Consider the following 19368-nt stretch of genomic DNA (forward strand, 5'->3'; position numbering starts at 1 on the left):
ACATTTAACGACTTAATGGGTGCATTTAGCAGCTAACTAGATGAAGCAATAGAAAAATTAGTGTTTCCTGGTGAAATGTGGTGGATGTTTTACTGTTCTGTGGGGCTGTTTTGCAGAGAGTGATCAGGGAAAACTGACTGATAAGATATGGTATCCAGGAGACTGCTCCTCGAAGGCCTCCACCTGCAGCGAACGTAATTAACCAAAGCTATGAAGTCAGTAGTCTGCTGGGCTATGAGATCTATCCTCTGTTTGCACTGAGGTCGTGCTTCCCTTGGACTGCTCCGAATCAGTGAGTGAGGCAGGGATAGACACTCAGGCAGACCTGTTCCTGGGAGGCATGGAGTCCTCTGCTGATTTGCTTGTGCTCAAGGACTCCCCAGTGGCATTCCTAAGCCTTCCTTAGACTATACAACAGTGTAGGACACTTGGACCCATCCTTCCCTCTATCTCCCCTTCATTTAGAGTCAGACTTGCATCATGGCCTGATGGATCTCCCACTTTGCCAGGCTCCCCCACCCCATTTTCTGTTACAGAAGCATTTCCCCTCATAAAATCCTTGCCTGTTTAATCCTGTCTTGGTGTCCACCTCTCAGAGGACATTTGAGCCAAGGCATGAAGAAATGAAGAGTAAGCCATTTAGACATCCTGAGTAGAGGTTCTAGGCAGAGGCTACCTCAAGTACAGAGGCCCAGAGGTGAGAGACTTCTTGGGTGTGGGTGCTGCAAACCAGCCCAAATACCACCAGCTAACCCAAAATAGTCCTGCCCAACTTTTAGGTTGCTTTTGGTAGAGAGGAGAGCCAGCAAAACTTTGCCTTGGTAATGGTTAGCTAAGCCCCACAACCTCATTACCAGGTTATAATGCAAGGGAGTCTCACGTGAAATGTTGTCACACAAGCAGACATTTACTTAAAAATATTCCTTAGGAATCAGGGAATGAAAGAACTCGTAAATCCTATTCTGTAAGCTCAGCAAAGTCTCAGCTCTCTGTCCTTTTAGATGAACCTACCAGCCACATGCTTGCAAGATTTTCTTTAGGCAAATAGCACATTCCAGAAACAGAATTTTTGTTTCCTTTTTCACAGCAGTTGGCATTAGGCTTGATAGAGCTGCTTGGAGATCAAACCTCAGGCAGACCTGTTCCTGTGAGGCATGGACCTGGTTCTGCAGCCTCCTCTTTTCACTCAAAACTACATTGGAGATACTTTTGTAACAATTTGCTTGGACCTATGTCATTCTTTTTCACTGTTACATGTTAGTATGAGTAAACGACATCTCCTTTGACCGTTCTTCTTTTGGTGCACATTTGGGTTATTTCCAGTTTTTGCTATTACAGTATTAAAACTCTTGTTTTAATTCTCACGTCAACAAATGTCCTTTTTCTAATCTATGGAATGCTACGTTTGTCACCTTTTGTGCTTCTCCTTGGTGCTTTTGCTCTTTCGAATGGCCCTCAAACGTAGTGCTGAAGTGTTGTGTAGTGTTTGTAAGCACAAGGAGCCTGTGATGGGCCTTTCGTAGAAAATGCTTGCGTTAGATGAGCTTCCTTCAGGCATGAGTTATAGATAGTGCTGTTGGACGAGAGTTCAACTAATGAATCAACAATCTATATGAAATAAGGTGTCTTTCAAGAGACACACATAAGACAAGGTTGTGAATTGAGAGGTTCCCAAACATGTCATGACCAGAGGCTGCAGAAACCTCACCTTGTCTTTCCCCTGGGAGCACTGGTTCGTTCTTGCTCATGCAATGTCAGCGAAGAATTGACAGAACATAACTCTTCCAAATAAGGAAGGTCAATGGTAACATAATGGAGATATTTTCAAAACTCTCTTTTAAAAACCATATCTACAAAGCAGGTAGCTTCTCAACTAACTGTTGAACTGTTGTCTTTAATTTGAAAGGACAGAGTTTTTAACAGTATCCACTAGGACTCATATCTTTGATGGCCACTTATAACAAAAACCTCAGCAAATTTGGGATGATTGTCTTTTTGCAAAAGACCATGTGTACGGAATACATATCTTAACGTCAAGATGGTAGTTACCTCTGGGCAGGAAAGAGAGAGGAAGGAGAATGGTGTCTTCCACTGTGTAATATTTCTTAAAAAACGACATCAATAAGGTGTGCTCTGTTAAATCTCAGCAAAGAGTAAATGGTTTCTGTTATCCTATTCTCCTTCTAAGTATATTTAAAATAAATATGTAACTGGAACTGAGATGAAATAACACTAATCTAATAGATCCTATTTGCTGGAGTGCTCCCACCATCTGATGGACACATCAGGATGGGTTGGTGATGTCACTGACCCCATCTAAAGGTCAGGACATGTTGTTTACCAACTGTGGAGCTAGAGAAGGCTCAGTCACCAGCAGCAGAGCCAGAGTTACCTGAAACTACAAAGTTAGATCCACATAGCACCAGATCCTGCTCTAGCTGTGGACTAGAGACAGCTCTGGCACCAGCTCTAGAGCTCAGTTGCGGCCAGCTCCAGAACTAGAGCTCCCTCCAGCTCCCACACTTGACCAGCTACAGAGCAGCAGCCATTTCCATCACTAGCTCCTGCACCAAATCTGTCAACAATGCAGAACTAGAGTCAGTCTCAGTACTGGAGCCAATTCTAGAAGCAGGTAAGTCACCATGGCCTTAGACAGAACGAGCTCCAGCCCCACATCAGGTCCAGCTCCTGGGCCAGTTGCACAACCAGAGCTGGTGGGATCTCCAGCGTCAGCCACAGTAGTGGCTCCAGCATAGAGCAGCTGCAGCACCGCCCTCATCGCCAGGAACTAAGGACCGGCCGGCTCCAGCTCTACCCTAGAGTTGTCCTTCACCTTGCCTGTGAGGGCAGGATGTCTTTTCCCTTTTCTATGTTTTATGATTTTTTATGTTTTATATGTTCAAATTTAGATTCAATAAAGTTTAATGTTTTCATCACTTAAAGTTGTACAATTCAGGGCCGGCCATTAACTACATCTCCTATGCTGTGTACCGTCACCATTATCTAGTTCCAGATCAGTGCTTCACCCCACCAGAACCCCTGTACCCATGAAGCAGCCATGCCCCCATATCCACTCCCCCACCCCCTGACAAGCACTGATCTGCTTCCTGTCTCTGTGCATTTCCCTGTCCCTGGTATGGCTGTCCTGAGCACAGCCAATCCTCCTTTGACCCCTCCCCCCATGCTCAAGACCCCGGAGGATGCCAATGTGTTCAGTGTCATGAACCCGAAGCCTAGTATGACTTTGGCTTGAAGAAGCCCACCGTCACCAAGGGGGTGAGGTCAGGCATGGAGCCAGCTTAACCCGGCCTCACATGAAGAGGAGGGACTCGATATTGCCAAGGGCACCTTCTCCTCAGTCCCTAGTGCTGTTCAGCCACAGGGCCACCCTCCCCAGGGTCTGGCTAGCTGGGGAGACGAGCACGTACAGACTAGAGTGACAAAAACCAGGTGGCCATCTTTTTTGTCCAACCAGCTGGCCCAGGCTACCCAGGAGCAGTTTCACCCTGAACCTCTCCTGCTGCAGGCCTGATTCCTGCCAGTCAGCAGGCTGTCCTGGCTTGCCGTGGACCACTGGCAGCCTTAGGTGCCTTCTGCCCTCTAGGGTCCAAAGGACTAGCTGACCTTTGCCAAGAAGTGCTGCCCATGGGCATGAAGCCCTGCCTGCCACTGAGGCACTGCCCTCTGTGCACCTCCCTCACACCTTCCCAGGTGTGGGTCACTTGCATCTGTGACTTCAGGTGTCCCAGAGTCCCCACTCACCCAGTGGGCGTGACCTCTGCAAATGCAGCCCTTCCATCCAGGCTCCAAGCCTCCAGGCCCCAACACAGGCTTCAGGACCAGAGACAGCTCCCACACCAAGTGCTGGGACACCTCAGATGGGGCCAGGACCTCAGTGGCAGGGACATTGTCCAATGCTCAGCGAGCACTTGGCTGGTTCCTCCAGCTCCAAGGTGAGGAGAGTAACATGAGTTTTGACCCAGAGTCCCCTGATTTCAAGGAAAAGAAGGTGACTGCCCTACCCATTCTCCCTGACAGCCCCTTCCCAGTCCCTTCTTGCCTGGGACCAGTGTTTCACATCCACACCCACAAAAGGGCCAAGAAGTCCAGGAGCTGGATGCCGGCCTGGGGTGTCCTGCCGGGTCCAGAAAATCTGCTGATCATGCCATCACCCACAGTTATGGAAATCAACCGCCCCCTAGTCCCCGATGGTCTCTGGTTTCATCTTGGCTTCCAGCAGCACCTCTTCCTCCTCAGCCTCCACCACACCCGTGGCAGCTTTGGTCACACACAAGCATTGTGTCTCAGGCTCTTCAACCATAACTCCTCGCTGGCGCTCTCCATCCACACGGTGGGCCATGCTGCATCATCCCAGTCCACCTGGAATAAACAACAACAACGTGGACAGGAGCATCTTGTTTAGCCCACTGGTGGGACACGCCCTTGGTCCCATCACTCAGAGCTCTCTGAGCAGAGACCTGTCCTAAATGGCCACTTTGACAAGAAGCCCTCTCTGGGCCCTCCATGCAGGATGCCCAGCCCTGGGAGGAGGCAGCCTTCTCATCCTCTTGGTTCTTGGGGATCTGGGCTTGAGTGGAGTTGGATAAGTTGTCCACACCCAGCTCCCTCCAAATCTAGGATCTAACCGCCAGAGGCTCTGATGAGACTGCTTGTTCACATCCAACCAACCTGTAGTGAGGCCCGACTCCTTGCCTGAGTCACGGCCCTGTGTGATCTGGTCCAGACACCGTCCCCAGAGTGCACCCCTCACGGCACCGCAACCTCCCTAGAGCCTTCCTCCCCAAGGACCCTGCCAAACCCCTGCCCCATTCAGAGCTCCTAGCCTGCAGTGCCCCTCCAGCGAGCCCCCATCCAAGATGGACTCACCTCTGTGCTGAGCTCACAGGCCACCTGCTCAGGCTCCTGTGCTAGCAGAGACTTTAGGGTCACATTGACCTGGGGTCAAACACACAGCTGCGTCATCTCACAGCCCTGTGACAGGCAAGGTCATGTGGTGTCTTCTCAGAGCCTCAGTTTCCTCCATGAAAAATGGGATCAGTGACGCTGACCTCAGGAGACTGTGTTGGGATTCAAGCAGGGAGAAGAAGGTGCCCAAAGTGCTTGGACTCAGGAGGTCGCCTGGCTGGGGGAGCCCCAATGCACGACAAGGGCTAGATGGTCCATGCTGGGCTCAATGCTGGTGAAAATCAAGGATTTCTAGTCCCCTGGTCACGTCTGGACTTGGTCACTTAGAGCAGAGTGACCTTGAATGCTGGGACCACTGGTCATCTGTAAAATGGGGTGCAATCACTCAGCACCCAGGGGGCTCCCTAATAACAGTAACTCCCTCCACTAGTTGCCCAGCTGGGCTCCCTTCAGCTCCTCCTACACCCGCCAGGGCTGCAGGCAGGGACTTGCTGGACCTCATGTGGCAGGGAAGGCGTGTAAAGGAGGGAAAATGGCGACCTGGCATTCTCCCTGCCCAGGGTCTGTGTCCACCACTGTCTTCGTGTCCGCAGGATCAGCCATGCATGGAGCTGGATCCTGGGATGTGGACCAGGACAGTGAGGTCGGTGTATATTCAGTGACCCTCAAGTCCCAAGATGTCCAACCTACCCAACTGCGCACCGTGTGGCCCACCTGGTTTGTGTGGCGTGTTCCCGGGATGTAGGGGATGTGATAGTCACCGAGCAGTTGGCTGGGGGAGGGGACAGATGAAAGCAGCCATGTCAGGGGACCGTGGTGTTACACGTGTGTACTGCGGGCTGTGTCACCCAGAAGTGCTGTCTGCAGGGTCCCTCTGTGTGCCTGACCATGGACAGGAGGCCTGGTTGCTCCACAGGAGAGAGGCCTGTGAGACCGTGAGGGTATCCCTGCGACACATATGTGGACAGGGATCCCGTGCCATGTCCACGCTCATCGGGGCTGATGTTGCTCCGTGTCCAACCCTCAAAGGACAGTTGGGAAACTGAGGTCAGGAGAGGCATGGACCGGCCCTGGGCCCATGAGGTGGGCAGAGTCCAGAGGACAAGAGAGCATTCCAAGCTCTTAGGCCAGCCTCAACACTTCCAAGTTGTTTGCTTTGGGAATGAGAGCCCATAAGATCCCGGCGGACCCCTGCCAACCACCCCCATGTAAGGCTCTTTCCTCTACGCATCCCCACGTGGACACACTCACACACACAGGCATACACACACACTCTGACTGCCCAGCCCTGTGTCAGAAGGGAAGTGCACACTGGGGAGGTGACAGGAGGAAGGAAGAAAGAGGTTGGAGGCAGCTCTGCCATGGGGCAGGGGCATCCGGTCCCCTAGCAACATGTGCAGGACCATAGCATGAAGGGGAGAGATGCCAGACTGGTGGGCAGGGAGTCCCCAAGGTGCACAGGGGGATGCAGGTGTTGGGGCCATCCCTAGAGCAGCCTGCAGAGAACCAGGTCTGGCGTCCTGTGTCCACCACTCTGGCCACTGGGAACTAGGATGTGACCCCCTAGGGGGGAGGAGCTACAGGAGAGAAGGCCTGATCTTAGGCCTCTGTAAATTGGGGTGCATAGATGGGGTGACTCTCAGGGTCCCACAGGCTTGTAGAAGAGTCTATTGACCTTTGTTCTCCATCCATGACCCACTGTTCTTTGAGTCCTTGTAAAATGCATTCCATTCCCTCGAGGTCTTGTTGAGCAGAGGGCAGCCTGAGAGCTTGGGGACTGGGGCCCTGGGCAGTGCAGAACATAACAGAGCACTGATCAACTTGTCTGGGGACCAGGGACAAGGCCATCCGTGTCGGAGCCTCGGGGTCCTCCTTTGGAAGTGAGGTGGAGTCATTGCCCTGGCTGGGGTGAGGAGGCCTTGTGAGTCAACGGGACATGCCAGGGCCAGTGTAAGGAAAGCGGGGAGCAAGAGAGGCTTCTGAGGTCCCTCATGTCCCTCCTGGAGCCCACAGGTCCTGCTCCTTTGCGCCCTCGGCCCTGGTGGAACCACTACCTTGAGGACCCCAAACAAAGAAAGGTGTGTTTTGCTTTCTGCTTTCCTACCTGGGGCTGCAAGGCTGGGGCTGACCACCAGGGGTGTCCTGTGTCCACTCGTGCACAATGGAGCAAGTGGAGCAGGGAAGGGACTCCCAGGGCTCGTTCTAGGTGTTCCCCTGTCCAAAGCAACAGGCACCTTTGATTACTGGCATCCACGTCCACAATGGGAGCTGCTCAGAGGCGGGAGGGGACTCTGAGATTCTCTCATGATTCTGTCAGCTACTGTGGCCCCAGCACTCACCCTGAGCAGGGCCCATGTTAGTCCTGAGGGCAGTGCTGAGAGCACCCACATGGTCCCTGTCCTCCAGGAGCTCACAGCCTGGAGGTGGAAGGGACAAAATCATGAGCAAACCCATGCGAAAAAGAAGAGCAGATGCTACAGGGCAATGAAGCAGGGTGCTGGAGGAGGGAGGGCCTGGAACCCCTAGGTGGGTGTAAAGGGCACCCTGGGGACATTTGTGCCCTGAGCAGAAGGACAAGAGGAACCAGCCCTGGATCTGTCTGCAAACAGTGTGCCGGGGGGAAGCTCAGAGGCACAGAGACTTGGAGGCAGAAGAGAATTTGACGAGAGAGGAGGTGAGAAAAGAGCCAGTGTGGCTAGAGTGAGCTGGGGAGGAGAGAAGTGAGGGAGAGAGGATGGCAGGGCCAGACCCAGGCTTGGAAGGAGGTACTAGCTGTCTATGCTGGGTGACAGCATTAGCCTCAATTAGCACTTACGAGACCTATCATTCAGCATCTGACAGTGTTTGTTACCAGGGTCCAGGTTTAGGTCAGCTGGGAGGCTCCCCATCAACGTCTAGCAGGAGGCTTGGGCTGTGTTCTCAACTGAAGCTCGATAGAGGCAGGATCCATCTCAGAGATCATTCACAAGTATCGGGGCAGTGGTAGGATTCAGTTTGGATGGGGGTTTTCAGGCCTTTTCTGTCTGTGGGCTGGGACCCTCTGCCAGTTCTTTCCATTAGGGGGTGCCATAGGGAAGGAAGCTCATAATATCTGATCTGGCTTCTCCTGAATAGTGGATCAGAGAGACAGAAAGAGAGCGAGAAAGAGAGACAGAGACACACAGAGATAGAAAGATGGGTAGGGGAGACAAAGAGAGGAGACACAGACAGAGACAAGGAGACAGAGAGGAGAGACAAAGAGAGAGACAGAGAGATAGGGAGAGACCAAGAGAGATACAGACAGCCAGAGACACAGAGACAGGGAGACAGAGACAGAGAAAGAGACAGAGACAGAGAGAGAGAATGAACACAGGAGAGACAGAACCAGGCAGAAGTCACAGACTTTTCGTTAAGCCAACCATGGAAGTGACGTCCCATCACTCGGCCCTATTCTATTGGTTAGAAGCCAGCCGCAAAGTCCATTCTCATTGAGGAGCGGGGATTCCATAGGATGTGTGCCTAGGAAGCGGGAACGCTGGGAGCCATTGTGGGGGCTGCCCACCACATAGGCTGAGATGACCGCCACTCGGTCACTTGGACCTGAGTCTAAACATAACAGGAGGCCCTGGAGGGTTGCGAGCCAGAAGGAGATGATGTCTGAACCTCATTTCATTTCAACCCTCCTTAGGGACACTGGGAAACAAGCAAGAGGGGAAGTGCCTCTCCCAGGCGCCCTGCAGACCCAAGCGTCTTTGTGTTGAATTCTCTGCCACAACCAGCCCTTTCTGTAATCCTTGCACTGCCAAGTCTGTGCAGGAGCTACGTGTGGGAGCAGCCCACAGGATTCAGACTCTGAAGGGATCTCTAGGTCTATACACCTGATGACATCCCTAGGAAGTAGATGCTAGAATGACCCCCACTACACAGAGAGGGACATGAACACAGGAGAGACCCTGAGAGGGGAGGCCCTGAGAGGCGCAACGTTGTCCAGGGTGACATCACTGGCAAGAAGCAGGATCGGGACTGAATTCAACTCTGTGTCCTCAAATCTGGGGCCCCGGTTGCGTCCAGACCTCCCCAGAGGCTGTGGGGTGGACTGTGTTGGTTTGACTGTGTCTGGACAGGGTATGGAGTTGGAGAGTGAGCAGTCAGCAGCCCGGGGTGCCCTTAGGAAGGTCTTGTGTGAGGAGGAAGCTTAGATAAGGGGATCCCAGGAAGTGACCTCACAGAGCCCAACAGAACTTGGAACCCTGGTAACTAGGCACCCACATCCTAAACACAGCCCCCAAGCGAGCTCACTTGTCTAGCACTTGTCTAAAAGGAGCAACATGTTTAGTTGTTGCTTCCCAATGACCAGGGGCCGGAGCCCCAGGAAAGCCCCCAAAGACCGATGCAGATGCTGGTGCCCCTCTCACGGCCGACGGCTCTGGCCGTTTACCCGGAGGGATGGGAAGATAACACCAGGAGGCCCAGAGAAGGCCATTCCAAACCAGGCTACCACTGTGGTCCCATCTGGGCAGCCCTACATCCCCTCCCCATGTGTGCCTGGAAGGGCGGGTTCATGTGGGTGGACCAACATGAGCAGGAGCAGTCGGTGAGGTGTTAGAAGCCTGGAGGGGTCAGTCAGGTTGAAAGCCCAGGTCAAGGCCGGCTGGGTGGGACGTGGAGTGCGGGGGTGGCGCCCTTCTGCCTGAGGTTTATCCCAAGCCCCTGAGGTGTAGGTCTTTCCTCAGGGGTGGAATACTGTGCAGACACAGGTGTGTGCCTGATCTGGGAGAATTAGTTCCAGAGGGCAGAAGCAGCAGCAAGGACAGCTGGGCAGGGCTCTGATGTCTCTGGGACAGAACCAGTACTGTCTTTGCAGAGCTCCAGACAGGAGATCAGCGTGGAGCTGGTGGAAGGTGATATTCCATCCATCTCCCCGATGGAGGCCCCGGTGTTGCACAGGACTGGATCAGTAGCTACCTGGAGAAGTTCTGCAGTGACAGTGATAAAACCTTCAGAGCCACCAGAGGACCCAGCTTCGAACCCGGGAGAACAATCATATCCACCATGTCCTGCAGCAGACCAGGAGGCTTCTGAGGCCCCAGCCTCCGTGCAGGGAGAGCCATCCCCTGCACAGGCTCCTGCAGGAGACCAGGAGGCAGCTGAGGCCCCAGCCTCTGTGCAGGGAGAGCCATCCACTGCACAGCCTCCTGCAGGAGAACAGGAGGTAGCTGAGGACCCAGCTTCTGTGCAGGGAGAGCCATGCCCAGCACAGGCCCCTGCAGGAGAACAAGAGGCAGCTGAGGCCCCAGCCTCCTTGCAGGGAGAGCCATCCACTGCACAGGCTCCTGCAGGAGAACAGGAGGCAGCTGAGGGCCCAGCCTCAGTGCAGGCAGAGCCATCCCTTGCACAGGCGCCTGCAGGAGACAAGGAGGCAGCTGAGGCCAATCTTTGTGGCCTGGGAGAGCTGGCTCAGGACCCTCCCTCATTAGCACCTCCAGTCCCACCTGGTCCACCTATTCCCTTACCACAAATTTCCTTCCCCACCCTCCTAATTGTGTTTCTCTATTTCTTGGTTTCTTTCATTGATTTTTTTTTATTGTTTATATCTTGATTATTTAAAATAAATTTCACTTTCGTCTTTTAACACTTTAATGTTTTTCATTTTAAATTGTACACTTCATGAGCATTAAGTACATTCACCATGCTGTGCAGCCATCACCGCTGTATGGGTTTAGAATATTTCATTCTCCAAAAGAACACCCTGTTCTAAAAGCACTCACTCCCACTTTCTCCCTCAGGCCCTGGCAAGCCCTAATTTGTTTTCTGTCACTTTTTTTTTTTTTAATCTGTTCAGGATGTTTCCTATAAGTGAAATCATGCCACAGGTGGCCATGTGTTTTCTGCCCATTTATTTTCACAGGGCCTGATAGGTTTTCCTTTTCTGTTTTTATTTGAAATAGAATTTCTCTAATTTGATAGGAAAATCCCAGATGGAGTCTAGATTTGATGTATCAAAGTAAGCCCTTTTGGTAAATATGTGTATAATCTTGGGGTACAGACTGCTGTTCTAAGTGGGACACCAGAGCCAGAAGCCATACACGAAACGCGTCGCTCTTCTTGCGGCCAAAACAAAAACAAGAAAGGGTAGAAAGCTGTAAAGACAAACCACAAACCGGAAAGTATTCCTCATAACAGAAGGCCAGGGAAAGGTTACGCATCCTTGGGGTCCAAAAAAATGCTCGAAAGTCAGAGTTTTAAAAAGAGATAAAGAGCAAGCACATTGAACGCCAATGAGACGTGATACACAGGGGCAGCATGTGTCAGAGATGCTCGAGCTCCCCGAGGAGGAGACGCGCAATGGAGACACTGGGGAGAGGGCACTGGGCCCCATCAGATGGGCTGGGTTCCAGTGTGGTGACGACCAGCCCTGCTGACAATGTGAGGAAGCAGAGGCCCCAGTAGACCCCTAGAGACAAGTGTGAAAGGACACTCCTCTCTGGAGACCAGCCTGCAGGACACATCGCAGTCCCCAGGGGTAAGCCTATGCTGGCGGTGCTGATCCCAGGACTTCACCCCACAGAAATTCCTGCCCAAATTTTCAAAGATGTATTTTCCAGACTATTCATCACAGCACTGGTTGCAATAGCAAGCAATTAGAAGGAACGCTACTGTCCATGGCGAGGCGATGGGATCCCTCTGTCCCATCTGTAAGACCACGTATATGTGATATCAACCGGGAGACACACATCTACGAAAATGAATCTGTGTGTGAGGGAGACACAGAGACAGACAGACAGAAAGAGAGAGACAGAGCCAGAGAGATACGCACCAAATAGTCCATGGGGTTCACCTCTGGGGATGGGAATTGCCACTCGCTTCTGTTCTCCTTTAGGGGCCTGCGTGATGTTTCAACTTGATAGAATGTGCCTCTATTCCTCTTATAATTCTAGCAAGATTAAAATCACATGGTTAATGTTATCCATTTATCACTCATCTTTGGACTGAAGTACATTATTTAGTTTTTCTTTGCAAAGGTTTTTATTACAAAGACAATGAACGTTTATTAGAGTAAAAGAATGAATTCTAAGGGAATTAAGTGGAAACTGAGGAGTGCCCTTAACAGGCAGTGTTCACCGGTTCAGTCCTTTGCGTTTGTATGCACGTGTGTGTGCACGTGTGTGAATGTGCCCATTCAGCTGTGTGCATCTGTATGCTCATGGGACAACCACACAGTGAGACAGACACAGCGGCCTTGATGGGCTGCACATAACCCCAGGGGGTCTGAAAGGTTTTGTACTTGTGCAGGCCTGTTCCCAATCAGGAGAGACCAGGAAGATGGGCATTGTGGGAATGCTTAGAGACTTGCCACCAGCCTAGGCCCTGCCCCCAGCGGTTGCTGCCTCCCAGGAAGTCCAAGTTGACTGAGGGGACAATGCCCAGCCCTTTCAAACATCCCTGTCCACTCTGGGGCTCCCATGGAGAGAGGCCTTCCCACCTGGAAACTTCTCCCCAGGTCTTCTTCAGAGGCTGAAACGAGGTGCTCTCAAAGCAGAGAAGATGGTGAGCAGTGAGGAGAGGCTCCTGAGGATTCAGCCCTCCTGGGGAAGGAAGCAAAGGAGCTGGGAGGGTGGAGTGGTCCCTGCTTGCTCTGGCCTCAGCCCCCTCAGTGTACATCTCCCTCCTGGAGGGGACAGGAGCCCATGGATCCCAGGAGAGCACACCCGGGCCCCGAAGAGCAACACTCCCAAGTAGGAGGATCTGAGCTCAAAATAGGATGAGCCCAGGTTGGAAGGGAGACTTTCACCACCAGGACAATTGACTCAAGGTCAGCTTGCCCCTGCAAGGATGATATCCCTGCCTGTTTTATACATCCCTGTGGACCAATGATAGCTTAGGGATTGGCTCTGACCAGCAGACCCAGCACAAGTGACAGGACGAACCTTCCCAGTTTCCACCACCGAGGCTGTCATTCTCTCTCACTCACTCTCTTGTGTTCCCTCTACCCTCTCCCATTGCTCCCCTCTTTCAGTCTGTCTGACCCCTGGACCTTGGGACATACATGGATGTCCTGAACTCCCTTATGCAGAGGCCCACACAGAAGAAACCAAGGGAGTGCCCTGGCCAACAGACAGAAAGGAGCCGGGCTCTCAGTGAAGCTGATCCTGACCGAGCCCACAGGAGTTAGCTTGACAGCACATCTCATCCTGGTTCAGACTCAGTGGAGGCCACAGCCCCAACCTGGAAGACATGATGAGCAGAGGCTCCAGCTCAGTTGTGCAGGATTCCTGGTCCACAGAGATGGAGACAGAGCGAATATTTGCGGTTTAAAGATGCAGGGTGGGGAGCAGAGTTGTCAGAGAAGAGGAGACACCTCACACCATCTCCCAGTTCCCGGGTCTGGCCTACCCTTCTCCCTCCTCTCCCCTCCAGGCTCTCTGCAGCCACAGTGCCCAACTCTCTAACCTCCTCTGGCCAAACTCATTTCTGCCTGGGTGTCTCCACACCAGCAGTGCCTTCTCCCTGGCACGCTGATCACAGGTGAGTGCAGCGCTGGGTCCTCATGTCATTCTAGTCACAGCAAATGTCACTTCAGTCAGGCCTTTCAGACCCTCTTACCCAGTGAGACCCCAGCCCTCCCTGCAGGACACTCTTTATTTTCATTCCAGTTCATGCTCTTCTCTTTCACGTGTCTCTGATTTTGTGCTTTTGTGCATCTGCCTCCAGACTGAGTTCCTGGTGGGCAGGGACCACTGGGTACATTTCAGCACCACCCTTGGGCCCACCAGGGCTCCTGGCCCAGGGTGAGTGCTTGGCACGTAGCTGCTGAATGAACAAATAGGAGCATCTTGGATCCCTCCTTCCTGCTTTTGCTCCACTCCGATGGTGAAGAGGAACACTAGTATTAGGAAGTGCAAGTGGGTCCTGAGGCAGGCGGAGGGTCAGCATGACTTCTGCATGAATCCTCCTTTCCCCAATTGCTCCAGCAAAGCTCAGTGGGCACCACTGACACAGGAGGCTGCCACCTTATGGCCAGCACAGGAACTGCAGCCTCAGGCAGGGACAGCACAGCACCAGGCAGGCATATATTTCTTGTGAAGAAATACCTATCCAAATGCATTGCCCATTTTTCATTGTGCTATTTGTATTTTATTGTTGAGAGATGAGAACGTATTATATATTCTCAATAGTAGACCCTTATCAGATATGTAAAGATCTGTAAACATATTTTCCCCTTTTGTGAGTCGTTTTTTCACTTTTTTGATCGTGTCTTTCAATGCACTCAAGTTTTACTTTTGATGAAGTTGAATTGATCTGTTTTCCCTTTGGTTGCTTATGTGTTGGGTGCCATAATTACAAAAACATTGCCTAATCCAGGGCCATGTTTTCTTCCAAGAGTTTTATAGTTTTAGGTCTTACATTTACATCTTTGATGGTAAGAAGATGTAACATTTTTGTATATGGTGTGAGGTAGGGGTTCACCTTTATTCTTTCACATGTGGATATCCACCTGTCCCAGCACTACTTTTTGAAAAGATTATTCCCTCCTCATTGTCTTGGTATCTCAAATAATTCTAGAATCTGTGATTGTTGCAGGTGGTGTGACTTACAGTGCCTTAGAATTTTTCTTTACACCAAGGTTGCTTTTCTCTGGCCTAGTGGACTTTCACCCACTGCATATGTAGACTGATCATAAGCGAAATAATCATATCACGTATTTTGACTAGTTTTTTCTTTGCTTGCGGTGGGTATGTAAGTCCACACCCTGTTACTCCCTGATGGCTGGGTGGACCACATTGCACCATTGTTCTGACCTGGATTATCGCTGTATCCTTATAACTGGTTTCTCTGCCTCTATATTTGACCCACAATCTATCCCCAATGCACCAATTGGAGTGACCCTTTAAAACCAGATGTCACACCCTGACATTGTGAAATCTCTCCAGGGGCTCCCCATTTCTCTCAGGGGGAAAGTTCAAGTCCTTATGATGGACCTCAAGCCCCATACAGTTGGTCACACACTCCCTCTGACATCATCTTTGGCCAGTCATCCCCTGTACCTCTGCCCTCCATTATGCTCCTGGTACATGCCAGGCACTCTCCCACCTGTAGACTAGCACTCTATGTTCCTTCCACTTGGAATCCTCTTCCACATGATGATTTCATGCCTCATCTTCTTCACTATCTTTAATTCTGTGTTCAAATGTCATCTTGGTGAGGCTGTATTGACCATGTCATTTAAAATATAAACTATCCTCTTGTCCTGACACTCCCTATCCAACTTGTTCCCCTTTCATTTTTCCCCTTAGCACTAACACTCTATAAAATAATATATAATGATAAGAATCAGTGTTCAATCAGGACAGGGAAACCAACCAATAGATTGAGCAGGGACAGTTTATATAATGAACAATTAACCATTAACCTTTAAAGGGAACTATATAGAATAGCCCAGAATTACAGTAGAGTAGTTAAGAAAGAAACAATTTTGGGAGAGGACCCCCTCACCAGGCTGCCTTCAGGCCTTGTTAGAGAAGGAATGATTGCAGCAGAGGGATGGTAGAGAATGTTGTCATGTTTCCCAAGGCCAGTACCGGTCCCTGGTCAGGGCAGAGCTCAGCAGGTAGGGAACAGCAGGCTGAGACTGGCAAACAGGAAAGCCCTGTCCCCTCCCAGGGGCAGGTAGGCTGAGGCTGGGACGCCAACTGGATTCACTGGGATTCCACTTGCAGGGATGTCACTCACTCTCCTTATTAAGCCATGCAAGGGGATCCACTGAATCCACTGTGGATCACCCACTGTGGGTGAGTCCCTGTAGACACCCCTGAATTATGCCACTGCTGGTTGTACTGCAGGAGAAAGAAAAAGAAAAGAATGGAAGCACCCTGGAATTAGGAAGGAAGGCCCTTTGTCCTAAACCTTCTCTGACAAAGCTTAGCCCCTGCCAGGTGCAAAAGAGAAATGTCTACTGGGTGCAGCTCCATTATTGCAGAACAGACAATAGAGGCCAACACTCTGATGTTGTTACACAGGGGCAATCCGTTGATAACTGGCACCATAATTCCCTTATTATTTTGTTTATGTATTCCATGCTTTTACTTCCAACTTGCCTCTATTGCTTTATTTGAAGTAAGATTTTGAAGACAGCATATGGTTGTATCAAGGTTTCTAAAAAAAGGTATTTTGACCCCCCAAAATGCCATTATTAGATCAAAACAACAGAAGAATTAAAAGTAAAAAGTAGCTATACTATCAGTATATGCCTTAAGTAAACACTTTTCTGTCAAATTCCTCTTATATAAAAAAGCACCATGCAGTTTCATTTTAATGATGTTAGCCTCAATAATCTAGTATAATAATAAACTCCTTTGTAATGAGTAACTATATAAAATGAAGTTACAATAATTTACAATTTACGTCTGTGACATGACCCATCTACACTCTACAAGCACCACTGAAATCTTGATTGATGCTTGGCTACCTTGTTCTACTAGAACTAACGGGAATATTTCACTGCCAACAAATTCTGTTTACCTGCTGTGTAGTTTATAAGGGTTGAATTCTTCTCTACTTGAAAATCACCATTTTCATCTCTCCATATGGATGCCTGTTTATCGGCAGATAGCTTTGCAGCCAGTATAGTTTTTTTCAGGAGAGTCTTATATAAGAAGTCATAAAAAATGTGTATAAATAACTTACACTTAAGCAATTTTTCTTTTTCTTTTTTTTCCCTGCTTGGAAAGATTTGCCCTGAGCTAACATCTGTTGCCAATCTGCCTCTCTTCTTTCTCCCTTCCAAAGCCCGAGTACATAGTTCTATATTCTACGTGTAAATCCTTCTAGTTTTTCTACATGAGCCACCACCACAGCATAGTCAATGAGAGATGAGTGGTGTGGTTCGCGCCTGGGAACTGAACCTGGGACGCCGAAGCGGAGCGTGCCAAACTTTAACCGCTAGGCCATCAGGGGTTGCTCCAGGAAATTTTTCTAGAAAAATATTGGAATCAAGATGTATGATTTATTTCTAAAAATTTCATAACATACTTTAAAACATGAAATGCTCAACATGTTTAAAAGCACTTTACCACTCAGTTTACCTTAACAAAGATATAGCAAACATTTTGAGAAATATACTTTCAACAGGAAAGTCCAATTGTAGCTTTATGTTTTTGTAGACCACTGCCAATAATGTGGCTTAAAAAATATAACTCTAAGATTCTCTCAAGAAAATGTATTTCATCTCTATTAAAGTCATTCTTTACAGTGTCTCAATGTTTGTTTCCTACTAAGCTTCTCAATGTTCTTTAGGCTTAACAATATAGTAGAATCAAGCTCCTATAATCTAGCTTTTAATCCCACAATCCGGAAAGCTCTATCTCAAGGTCATCAATGACCTCTTAAATCACCTAATAATATTATTCCCATTTTATAAGTGCGAATACTAGGTTTTAAAGAAGTCAAGTTCATGCCCAATATTGTTTAGCTAGTAAGAGGCAGAGCCTAGATATGACTGACTCCTGCTGTCTGATTCTAAAATCCATAAGTATAACCTCTAGATATACAGCCAAACATAACACTCTGTATTCTTGCAACAGAAAAAATGCATTTGCTTTCCCTTAATGTCCGTAACACGGTTCTTAACTATTCCAATACAGTGGTTTCTCCCTTTCTGTAAATGAGAGTGTTCTTCAAAGTACCTTCCTTCCTCTCTGCTCTTCTCTATACATTCCCTCCACTCCCAGTGCTTGAATTCATTTAACAAGCATTTATATTATTGAGTCCATACAATTCCAGACCCCATGGAAAAACAATGTAAAAAAACCAGTCCCTGGCCTTGAAGGATTTACAGACTGTTAGGGGAGAAAGCCCTATAAGCAAGTCCAATACTATTTTCAAAGAAAAAACAAGTTTGAGTCTGCACAAACACAGAAGGCTATCTATGCCACACAGCACGGGTTTTCAAGCCTTTTCTGAGGAGGACTACAGTTTTTTAAGAAATAGCGTTTAAAATTTCCAAAAGAGCACGCAAGACCTAGAACTTCCCTGATCCACTGTCCCCTTTCCACTACAAGCCATGTTTTTTCTAAGACTCTTAAGAAAATCGTTTGAAAACCACTATATTCTAACATCTTAATAGTTTTGCCTTTCATGCCAAGGTCTTTAATCTACTTGGAATGGCTTTTTGTGTACGGAGTAAAGTAGGGTTCCAATTTGAATTTTTTCCATTCTGATATCTAATAGTCCCAGGACCACTTAAAGAAACGCCCCTCCTTTGCCCTCTGCTCTGTAAGAGCACTTCTATTAAAAGAAATCAAGTTTCTGGATACACACGGAACTGGATTTGGGTTCTCTACTGTTTTCCACTGGTCTAACACCGTGCTAATACCAAAGTGCTTTAGTTACTATAGCTTTATATATAATAAATCAGGATATCTCATAGATCAAGTCTTCTCACCTTGACCTGCTGCTTAAAAAATATCTTGGCTATCCTTAGTCCTTCGTATTTCCATATGTATTTTAGAAAACATACATAATTTTGAGCTCTGTAATTTCCTGGCAAACTGGTAAAATACCCACAAAACAAATCTAGATCAGAGGTTCTAGACCGGGGCAATTCTAACACGCCCACCTCCCACCCCAGGGACATTCAGAAACTTCTGGAAACATTTTTGGTTGTCACAAAGTGGGGGGTAGGTACTACTAACCTCTAGTGGGTTGAGGCCTGGGAGATGCTGCTAAGCATCCTACAGTGCACAGGACAGCTGCCACAACAAAGAATTATCCCATTCAAATTTTAATAGTGCCACTTTTGAGAAACCCTGTCCCAAATAAATCAAGGGGCAAATTTGCATGGGCCCATTAAAGGCCAGGAACGTCTACCAAAAACAATAATTTAATTTTAGAAAAACTGAACTGCCATGTGCCAAATGAGATATACCCCAGTTCATTAAAAAAAAAAACATATTATTTGCATATACAAAAAGGCTTATCTTCCTGTTCTCTATAGCAGGGACATTTGCAGGAAGCTTATTGGAGGGGTTAAGTCTTTAAAATACAAAGTTATAAAGAAACAAGACATAGCCAGAAGATATTAAAAAAAAAAAACTCATAGAAATCAGTAAGAAACAACCCAATAGAAATACGGGCAATCTGAATAGACAATTCACTAAAAGGAATATTCAAATGACCAATAAACATATATAAAGATTCTCAACCTCATTAGTCACCAGAGAAATACCAATTCAAACTCATGAGAACACCGTCCATGCACCAGAATGGCTAAAATTTTAGAAGACTGTACATATCCAGTGTTAACAAGAATGCTGAACAACGTAATTCCCATATACTACTGGATGTAGTGAAGGGGTTGCATAAACTTGTTCGACCACTTTGGAAAATGTTGGCAGTCTCTACTATAGCTGAACATATCCATACACTATGACCAGCAATGCCAGTCCTAGGGATATATCCAACAGA

This window comes from Diceros bicornis, unplaced genomic scaffold (genome assembly GCF_020826845.1).
Source record: "Diceros bicornis minor isolate mBicDic1 unplaced genomic scaffold, mDicBic1.mat.cur scaffold_61_ctg1, whole genome shotgun sequence".
NCBI classification, from domain to species: domain Eukaryota; kingdom Metazoa; phylum Chordata; class Mammalia; order Perissodactyla; family Rhinocerotidae; genus Diceros; species Diceros bicornis.